Genomic DNA, 9664 nt, shown 5'->3' with positions numbered 1-9664 from the left:
TTCACCTCAGCTGTAACCTGCACAGCCGATTTGATTTGCTGTGATAGATCCCTTGAAGCTTTTCTGCTGCACTCCATTCTACTGCTACTTTACACCGGGCTGGCCAGTGGAGAATGGGCTCCCCATCTATAGCCGTAATCCTCTCGAAATTTCCTGCCCTTGGGAAATTTTTCTTGCCACGTTTTGAAGGTTAATTTTTACCGTATGCATTCGCTGTTTGGGGGTTGAGGCCTGGTGTTTGCTCGGATTGCTCTTTTTGCTCGGTCTCTGCCTTGCTACGTGAAGCGTCTTTGTGACAGTTCTCTGTAAAAAGCACCATGCAAATAAAATTTAATTGAATTGAACGCCCCCACATACACACACACAAACATGCAGACACACACACTCTCACACACACAAATACACACACATTCATACACGCATGCACACACACACAGATACACACATGCACAACATACACACATACACACATATACACACACGCACACACACGCACAAACACATACACACACAACATACTTACACGGTGTTCAGAACAGGTCAAAAGGGTCAGGAAAACAGCTTTTAATATTTTTTCTTAGAACTGATAGCATCTCGATTACATAGATAGTGTGACATAAAACAATGAAAGGGAATGAGGTTTTACGATGTTACATTAATGCCCATTCATACCCAGTGTTTGAACAAAGTAGCTGCTCAAACAAATTATTTGCATCACCGTCTTTAAAATACTATGATTACACGGTTAGTATCAGGTCAGGGCCCTGTTTCATGCACGCCACTTGAAAAATCGAGGATAATTGGACTAATGTTGTGTCACATTATGTCATGAATTAAATTTGGGCTTAATTTGAAAAGTCAATGTAGCCCTGAATCATCCCAGATTACTGCACGCACCCCTCTCTGTAATAATGGGGAGATTAATCGCAAACCAGAAACAGAATCGCACTCCTTATATAGACACACAGGGATGTGACGCTGCCCTTTGCAGGTTCCAGTAACACACTGAAATTAACAAAAGTGATATTTTCCAAACTCACAATATAGCCTATGTGTTTTTCTATTATGTATTGGGGTACATCACTAAATTATGGCAACACTGGAGAGGGCATATTTTTTACCTCTACAGATCAAAAATTCATCATTCAGTTTTATCCATCCATCCATCCATTATCTATACCTGCATATTTCTGGTCAGGGTCACAGGGGGTGCTGGAGCTTATCCCAGAATGCACTGGGCGAGAGGTTTTAGAATTGTGCTTTCGTTTAGCTAAGGAATAGTCCAGTCTCTCAGAAAACAGGAACGAACAAGGTCAAGTATGTCCTGCGGATGCTAAGATTTCAACTATTGCTGCTCTTCCCATGTCTACAGACAGGTGTGTGCTGCATGGATTTCTGGGGATGGCCGGGTATGACCACCGTTTTTGTAATCTGTTCTGATGAGCGGGCGGCACGGTGGTGTAGTGGGTAGCACTGTCACCTCACAGCAAGAAGGTTGTGGGTTTGAATCTCAGCTTGGGGCCTATCTGTGTGGAGTTTGCATGGTCTCACCGTGTCCGCATGGGTTTCCTCCCGGTATTCCGACTCCCATAGTCCAAAGACATGCAGGTAGGCCAATTGGAGACCCTAAATTACCCATAGGTATGTGTGTGTGAGTGAACGCAGCATGTGCCCTGCAATAGACTGGTTGGCATTGCTGTGAGCTCTCCAATACTTTTATTTTTTTTACTTTTAGGTATTTGCTGGATCTAGTGTGCTACCTGGTGTGGTGTGTACAGACCACAGCCCCTTAGTTTTCGGACAAATGTATAACCGGAATCAACATCTCATGCGTTGGTCTCTCATTTCCCAAAACGATCATTTGGATATTAGGCTTAAGAAGGGCTCTGGAAATGTACCAGCTGGTGCTCTCTCTTGCAAATCAGACACTGTCAGTTTGATCTTGTGGGCGGGGTGTTACAGGGCTCCTGATCCAGAGAACAACACTCTATTCAGTGAGATATCAGTGAGCTATCATCATCAGCCAGCTGGTCCCAACTGGTCCCTGTTCCTGGTTCATCCAATCACCTTCGTCCGCCTCAAGATTAAGCCACCTGAAACAGTCTGGAACTTTCTCTCAGATGAATTCCATGCATGGCCAATTTAATTCAAAAAAGGTTGTGTAAGTCGCTCTGGATAAGAGCGTCTGCTAAATGCCTGTAATGTAATGTAATTCCACTAAAGTTTAAAGCGATGGGCCACCCCCTAATGTTTGGACTCTCTTCCATTCTAATGTCATACTGGAATGTATAGTGACGGCAGCTACAAAAGGGTTTGGCAGCAGGTCAAACTCAATTTTAAATATATATATATATATATTGTGCACAGCCACATCATTGCAATTCTACATTATCAACTCAGAAATGGTCAAGTAAGTGGCTGACCTCCTAGGACTATACCAATGTAGCCAACAAGAAAAAGGCTTGGTGAGGAAAACTGGGGTCAGGGGACCGCAACACCAGCCTTCACCCCTGCTGAGGAGGGGCTGTTGGTAGTGGGCATCCCTGGGAGCACCTGCTCGAAATCAGTGGCGGAATGCAGCAGCTTCTATACCCTAATTCAATGACCCCCCCCCCACCCCCCATGAACAGTTGGCAGTTGGCAGCCAGGTCATTCTCTCACCTTCCTGTCTGTACCAGAGACTGAACCAGCACATCACTCAAAACAGTCATCTCCACTTGTACTCCTTTGACGTAAAGCACTCAAAAAGACGTGTTTACAGTCCTGAACGTATAACAATAGAACCTGCAAGCTGGCAGCTCCCAGGAGCATGCCAGTTCAGCTAGTGGAGCTCCTGGGGGGGACCACATTTAAAAATGCAATGAAAATATTTATTGGTGATTATGCAAATACTCAAGATGAGGAAACAGCACTCAAACCGTCTGTGAGCAGGTGCAGCCTTAAAAAAAAATAAAGAACTGATCAATGAACACAGCTCTTGCTCTCAGTAAAAATATTTTGATTTTTTTTTTTTTTTACCCATTTCTATAAAAACCATTGACATAGTCTCAGGCCTTCATCAGAACGCGTGATTATGCAAACTTTGCCATCATAAAACCCTCTCGAAAATGATACCAAAATTTACACAAATTTTCCTTAACATGTTATAATATACAGTTTGGGTGCATTTAAAGAAAATGTATGAGTTTGAATATGTATACATCACATACAGGCATACCCCACCACACTTTGATGCAATGAACGCAAAAACTGAGGTTTAAGCTGAAGCTGACTTAGCATATTTAAACCACTCAGTGAAACCTCAGTTTCACCTAGAGTGGATATGAATGCGAGGTTTGTAAGAGGTTTGTGTCGATAAAAAAGCCATCATTGTATGAGAATTGAGAAAGGGACGTGTTTTTGGAGACTGACAATATCCTTTAAGGCACTTTAATGATTGTTTTTATGAGCGCAATCAATTTAGTGAAGAAATTATTTACTTCCAGCAATTATTAGGAGTGCACATTGCCAGCTCCGAGCAAAGCAAGCCCAAACTGATACAGACAGGGTGCCCCCCCCCCCCCAAAGGCAGTGAATTTGGAACCCAGACTCACAGGGCTCTGTTCTGCTGACAGACACGTTAGTATGAGTGTAGCAACCCTATAACCAACAGAGTAAGTAAGGTAGATCTGCTAGTCCATAACCCTACTGTTCAGTCTCCCCACTTTGCATGGAATTTGCCTTTTCATACTGAAATGTCATTGCACTCTCTCATAATATGTAAAAATGAGGAAAGCACACTGTGCCCAATACAAAAGGCTTATCTGTTGAAATTTGCTTAACCAATGTATTATACCCCCACCCAGTTTACTATTTGGATTATCTTGCATGCAACAGTGAAACAATGGTCACTTTTACCTATCCTGTCCTTGTTCCCTTATTAAAATAAAGTACTGTAATGGCAATAAAGAAATGGCACATACTGATTGTCATGTGGAATAACATCCTGATAAGAGGGGAGGTGGTTTGGGAGAAGCAGGGTATCTGACTGGAGTCTGATTAGACTGGACTTTAAAAGCACCTCTTCCATACAGCTCTGCATCCACCTGTCTTCTGAACCTCAGGTAAGATGTTATGCGTGTGATCGCTCAACTTTCCCTCTCTTTCTCTCTCTCCCTTTAATTCATTACATTACTTGATTCATTGAATTGTAATTACTATTTGTATTTGTTTAGCAAAATTACAACTATGTTGGCTTTCTCTTTCCTGATTTGTTACTTTTTCAGGATATATCCATATATGTTGTTGCCTAAACGTTTGTTTTTTTAAAACTCGAACAAATAATCTTGATGAATGAACATAATTACCTGTTAATTCGATTTCAATCTGTAAAGCATCACTTTTATAGTGCAGTCATCATAGTTTACCACATTCAGCTAATCACCAGCAAAGCATGTGTACTGAAACATTCAGATATATCATTACTTTAACCAGGAATTTAAGTTTTTCTGCAGCCTCTAATTTTACTATAAAAGTTAAACAGAAGTTAATTTAAACAACTGAAAATAAATTATTATACAATGCTTACTTATATAAGTACTACAACCTCTTTGGGTCAGTGATGCCAAGAAAGATTTAATCCTTGATACAGTATTTGTATCAGTTTTGTTTATAGTGACATATAAATGCATGACCACTTGTGTTTTTAAAATAGGAATATCCACACGCTGAACCTTCCAAACTATTATTTGCTCCCTCCTTGCATACACAGGTACTGCTTGGTGTTCCAGATACGTGTATAGCAGGAGTTAAGGTGAGTAGCCAGACTACACCACCATGGGAATTTCACCCTAGGAAATGATAACCAATTCAGACACCTCAATTACAACAAGTTCCCAGGTTCTTTAACAGAGATGTGGTGTCAAAGGAAACATTCATTTTTTATTGAGATTTAAATAAATGGCTGCGATTACTTGTATGAAATCACTTGTATGAAGTCCAGTTCTTTTGGCCAGCACAATTAGAGACTGCTACAGACAAGAGAACAGCAGAATGTTTCTGCAATACTGCAAACCTTTTATGAATTTAACATAACTATCTTTCATAACTTCAAGTGCAATGAATCCTTTTTTTTTTCTTTTTACTTAGAGACAAAGAACGGGATGAAGAACCTACTATTTATAGCACTCCTGTTTCTCTCTTTGGCACTGATTGCTCTAGGAGGAGGCTTATTTTCAAACCCGGTACCATATGAATTCATATTTATTTGTCTATATTGTCCATCTAATCTCAAAAAGAAATGAAATAGCATTTATGCCTGCCTGTCATGTCAAGTATAATAATACCCACCAGGCCCTAATCGGTTGCATGAATTTCAATAAAATACACTGCATATGTGAAATAACTATGGCGATTATGTTGGTGTTAAAGTAAATTAACAGGACATAAAGTAAATTAACATTAACATGCTTGCAGGTGTTTTTAAAATGATTATGTTGAAACCTCTTTATAATTGTGAAGGGTTCCTGCCAAACTGTTGCACCAATGTTGTCTATGAGCCAGGGCCACAAAATTAATTGTTTATTTAGTTTTTGGTCACATCATTATTGTTGTTAATGTATGTTGTGTAAATATGTCTTTGTCTTTAGAATGGTCCAACACCATCACCTGAGGTAAGTATTGACAAATTGCTATGATGTTCTTGGAGAGGGACAGTCTGTTGTACAGTCCACTCCTCAGTGACACTGTGGTGCCCTGCAGGGTGAAGGATAGATCCAGCAGGAGAAAGGACTAAGTGAAGTAGAGTATCTCAGTTTTAGTCAAGTAGAGCTTTAGTGGATTGTTTGTCATTCAGATTGAAATGTCAAGCTGAGATGTGTGCTGAAACCACAGGGGAGGTGCAGGGTGGGAGAAAGAGCGTATCATCACAACATTATTATCATCACACATCACAATGAAAAAACAGGCTTTGAGAGGAGAGGGCAGAACCAAGACACTTGGTACAGAGATAAAAGAGGAAAGGACTAAGAACTGAACCTTGAAGCACACCTGTAGAGAGCAACATGGAAGGAGGGAGTGTCAAGGTAGAAACAAAGCAGTCAAGAGCTGTGTCACAAACCCCCAAGGTGGTCAGGGAAGACAGCTGGAAATGGTGGTCAACCATGTCAAAAGTTGCACGTAATTGGAATACATGACAGGTTAGGACCGGTGATCTTTTAAAACTTAAAACATGCCTTCTTTATTTTCTGTTTTTCACAGGCAGAAGCTCATGCGACCGCAAACGTAAGTGCAGGCAATTCAGTAGTCCGCTCTTGATTATACTTAGTTATAGATGAATTTATTGTGGAAGAATATGAAAGAAACATCAAGAAAAATTTTATCTCATTTACACTTTTACACTAGTTCGTGTCACATAAATTTAAATGATATTGCTTTTTTACCTTTACTCTTTCTTTTCTGTGACACATATCCTGTGTATTCACCCCCCCCCCCAGCCATATTTGAGTATTAGAGGGATTTTAATTATCTTTTGTATCTTTAACAATTGTGATATGCCATAACTGTCCAATGAAAGCAATGTTAAATAATATCAGAGATAGTACAGTAACATGCCATGTTTTTGTTACAGTGGAAATGTAGGATTCTAAATATAGTAAGAAACAAAACAGAAGTTTGTTATTCTCAATAATTTCTTTTTATATTGTTTTGACAGTATACATAAGTAATTTTTTTTCTCACTATTTACAGTTTAAATTTGGAGACATGATTTCATTTACTCGTTACCTTAATGCATATGAGCACTATGGCATATTTGTTGGAAGCCATTCTTTTAAGGAGAAAAAACCATACCAGGATCTTTTCCATTTCTCAGGTATTTCCATTTTGTTTTTTTTTTTTAATCTATAAATGCCTTTAATCAGATTCAATGCACTAACATGCTGGCCAAACTTCTCTATGAACATTTCTTGTGTGATTTTTGGATGTTTGTGTGAGTCAGTCAATGTGATATGCAAAAACGACATAGTGTAGAAGTTGCGAGAACAGAAGGGAGTTCACAGCCCTGAAACGTCGATTGGTTCAGATAAAACCAAAATTGAGCTTCTTGGCCACACACAGTAGTGGTGAGTTTGTCTTTAGAAGGAAGTTTGTCTTATATTTCCACATATTACATGCACTCTCACCCCAACTGACTTACACAGATCACATTGTTATAACTGATCAATTTACAGAACTAGGTATTTCACTGAAGCATTTCACTGAAGCACTACGACATTGCATGACATTACAAGCATTTAGCAGATGCTCTTATCCAGAGTGACTTACATATTTTCCTATAACATTTACATTGCATCCATTTATACAGGAGATATATATTGAAGCAATGCAGGTTAGGAACCTTGCTCAAGGGTACAATGGCAGTGTCCTATCCAGCAACTGAACCTGCAACCTTTAGGTTATAGGCCAGGTCCTTACCCATTATATTTATCTTATCTCGTTCAAGGGTGTATGAGCTGACTCCTGGTTGGGAATCAAACTCATACCTTTTGACTTACAAGCCCAGTTACAAAACCCTTATACTACACTGCCTTCCTTTAAAGGTATCTTGAAATGAAACATCATGTATACAGTGAAATACAGTGAGGGGTCTTTGCTGTTATGAAGTTTTCTGGCGACTAGTGCTCCTGGGGTTATTGTTAAGGTTGACAAAATCAAAACCTCCAGCAAGTACCAAGATATGTCACCAAAAAACTTCCCTCTGCAAGGAAGCTCAAAATTGAATACAAATGTATTTTTCAGCAGGGCAACAATCCCAAATATACCTCAAAATCAACCAATAGATGGTTACCTGACCTAAAAATCATTTCCTGTGGTGGCCATGTCAGATTTGAACCCCATCAGAAAACAAATTATGTTTTTTTTTTAGTTTAGGTGATGTACATATACATATATTATACATACAACATACAAGTATCTTGTTATCAGATGCAAGCTAGGTCTAAAATACTTTTTGCACTTTTGTACAAGAGAGGGTGCTGTACCTTTCTAATTACCTACACTTTTTAATAAACTTGAATAAATTAAATTTTAACATTGTATTCATTTCCTACCTTCCTATTTACTGATTAACTTTTGAATCTTATTTCTCATACAGGACCTTCTTCTTCTAAAAAAGATGATATTAGGTGTCGCTTTAGTACAGTACTGGAAACGGCTGGTGAAGATACATTCAAAAAAAATAACCTCCATGATAACCAAATTGGCTGGACTGTAAATTCAGTAGAAAACATGGCGCAGATTATCACAGCTCTGGCGAAAGATGGGTGTGAATCATACAGCGTACGGACCAATAACTGTGAGCATGTGGCTACATACATCCGATATGGCAAATTTTATTCGGAGCAGGTATGTGATTCTTCAAACTTTTGATATGGAGTGCACTCATTTCCACCAATTACAATGATAAAGCAATGAATTTTAATTACCCTCACCTGGTCAATCTGATGTTTCTGCAATCTCTTTCCTCCTGAAGGTTCACAACGTATGTCCTGAGATACTCACTAAACCCACTGGAAAACGTGTCATAAGGCAGGCTGCGCTACTTAAACACTTCTTTGGCCTGAGCACCCCTTTCAGATGAAGAGTCAGAGTTACAAACCCTGCGAGTTTGTATTTGCTGTCGTACTTGCTGTCATAGCTCTGCCATAACTCTCTAATAAAGTTTGTTAACAGCATCCTAATCCTTGTGTCTCTGCACTGGCATTCTCTATTAAATTTTTTCTTTTAACTTTTATTTTCTAAATGTCTTATATTTATTATATACATATATATATATATATATATATATATATATATATATATATATAATACATAATTGACACTGTGGATATATTGTAGATATACAATTGAATACTGGTGTAATGCTATGGACTCATCTCAGCACAAATATATCTTACTTTTATTCAGTCCTGAACTTTTGAGTTCCAAACCTAGTTCTACCACATGACACTTTACCACAGTACTATACTACCTCCCACAGTGTTCACTTTGGGTACTTTTAAAGCAGTTTTGTTTGTGTTTTTGAATTGTTTTATCTACTGGGTGAATACAATACAGCAAACTAAAGTTTAAAATACCAAAGTGTGAGATTTTGTAAATATGCAAGAGTTTGTAAGGATAACAAATAGAAAAAATGTCTGAATTGACTTTGTCTTTGGCTAAAAGCTCACATAAAGAAGAAAAAGAGGGGAAAACAGCTCTGTTGCCATGTTACTGAAATTATTATATGTTGATCAGATGCCTGTTATTTCTGTTTTGTTTTGCTTTTTTGTATAAGCATTGTATTTTTTTTTTTTCTTGCATGCCTTGCGTTAAAATCTCAAATAGAATTGTCTGTTCACTCACAAACAGACCTACACACTCACTCACTTTCAGGAAGGGCAGATTCCGGTGAGGTTTCAGTGCACGCCATCATTCTGCCTCAAGCTTCTGCCTCAATGGTCGCGCATTCATTTCAGAGGTCAGCATTCATTTCATTTAGCCTTCGGGAGCAAGGATTTCCCAGCATGCAACTGCCGTGAGAAACTAGGAAATATTCCAGTGAGCATTTTTTGATTTCCGCCGTCCAGGCGTCTAGATTCTGGCTGTTGCTCACTGTCTGGACAGTCAATTTTTCTTTCCGTTTTGT

General features: G+C 38.8%; 1 long non-coding RNA gene across 1 annotated transcript; it reads left to right on the top strand.

Moving 5' to 3' along the window:
• The first annotated feature begins 5927 nt into the window (after window positions 1-5927).
• On the top strand, window positions 5928-8468 carry LOC135254322 (uncharacterized). Its single transcript, XR_010329836.1, has 3 exons — window positions 5928-6261; window positions 6727-6850; window positions 8132-8468. It is a non-coding gene; the product is annotated as an uncharacterized LOC135254322 (long non-coding RNA).
• Window positions 8469-9664: the final 1196 nt, after the last annotated feature.

Source organism: Anguilla rostrata, chromosome 4, assembly GCF_018555375.3.
Source record: "Anguilla rostrata isolate EN2019 chromosome 4, ASM1855537v3, whole genome shotgun sequence".
Taxonomy (NCBI): Eukaryota; Metazoa; Chordata; class Actinopteri; order Anguilliformes; family Anguillidae; genus Anguilla; species Anguilla rostrata.
Note: the sequence above shows the minus strand (reverse complement) of the source record. Positions and strands in the feature narration are given on the sequence as shown.